This window comes from Acyrthosiphon pisum, chromosome A1 (assembly GCF_005508785.2).
Source record: "Acyrthosiphon pisum isolate AL4f chromosome A1, pea_aphid_22Mar2018_4r6ur, whole genome shotgun sequence".
In the NCBI taxonomy this organism is placed as follows: Eukaryota; Metazoa; Arthropoda; class Insecta; order Hemiptera; family Aphididae; genus Acyrthosiphon; species Acyrthosiphon pisum.
In genome coordinates this window covers 96902155-96903927 of record NC_042494.1, presented here as the reverse complement: position 1 = coordinate 96903927, position 1773 = coordinate 96902155, and positions in this window count along the sequence as shown.

The following is a 1773-nucleotide window of genomic DNA, read 5'->3' as shown; positions in this document are numbered from 1 at the left end:
GATACACGTTTTAAAAAATTAAGTACTTAATACAGGTATATAAACCTTTACACATTATATTTAAATCTATAACGACAGAAGATATAAAATAAATACTACCTTAGAAGCTTTATCCATTTTTGTTTCTGGTTCGACTTGGTAGGAAATCTAAAAAACTTACAATTGCATCTGTTGCTGTTATGAGAACAGCCAACTGCCCAACAACAAACCATCACAATACTGTAAATTATTATTATACAAAAAAAAACCGAGAATTTATGAAAAAACTATAGTTTTAGATTGAAAATTTAATTTTTCATATAGAATCCTATGTTAAAATATGTTTGTTTGGAACCAAACGCCATTTCTGATAACGGTTATTCTTATCACACTAATAGCCCGTATTGGACATGTTAAATGTCAAAACAATTGAAAACTGAATTGTGGCGAGTTAAAATTAAATATATAAACATATAAGATTGATTGGTAAACATAATAATACCCGCATTATGCATATATTTTTTTTTTTTTTTTGGCAATAGGTAGGTACTTAAAAATTCGAACTGTAACGCGTTATTTCATAGATAAGTTATTTGATAAGTAATTTCCATTACATTTTCGTTACTAGGATATAATTCTAATGAAATTACGTAACGCGTTACTTCCGTAAACGTTACTACCCAACACAGATACTTACTATATACTCCGTTTCACGAGAGAAGGAACTCGTTTCGCGATGTAACTGCCGGCGTTTGGGTCACTATGTTTCCCCTTATCAGACATACTTTGTAGCTGTAGTACTATACAACGCTGCAGTCCGGAATGTTTGAGTGAAGCAAATAGTGCCCAGAATCGTTTTTCATAATATACAATGATGTTATATTATTGAATTCAAATTTAATGCCACCCATTACTGTGACCCACTTGTAACATACTGTACAGCTAGGCGACATTCACTTACCCGTTTTATTTTCAATTACCCAAAAATTGCAATTTTCTTGGGCTATTAACTTTACGATTAGGTGGTATTTAAAAAAAAATATAATAATTTATACTCTATTAAGTTATAAATATTAAAATATCTAATATGATATTAAATGAATAATAGTAGGTATACTATAGTCTATAAACTTTAATGTGTAGTAAATAAATGCATAGTAAACATCTTCTACTATTATTATTTGTATCTCCTAATTTAACAATTTATAACATGTAAGATCTACTTTTATACACATGGTTTGTCGAGGCTCTAGTAGTCGAGTTAACATATTATGTAGGTACAGTATTAAACAACTTCAACTCTACGACTATTTTCTATGAAAAACGTATAAAAAAAGTAGCTAGTACTAAAAATAATAGGTTTATTAGTTATTACATGAAAAATGTTAAAGAACAACCAGATTGATTTCAACAAATAATTCGTTAGTTATTTAAAATGTTTCAATTATACATTTATTGAACAAATATTTTATTTAACAATTTATGAATTACAAAATACAATCGTAATTTATTGTGATAATAAAGAATAACAAGGGGACGAGGTGGCCGAGCTGCCGGTCGCGGTTTCGATTCCCGGCCACCGGGCGGCATTTTTCTCCAGGCAAGTCACGGTGTCCGGAGAACAAGTGCCATCCCCCACTCCGGGGCATTGGAAACCGGTATTAAATTTAAAACCGTTTTTTTTTCAATTGACGTGTTTTTAAATACGTGAATTCCATTAATACGCATAATTAATGCTCATAATAAAATTGAGATCGTAATTAAAATGTTGATAAGCATTTCATTATTCGTCAA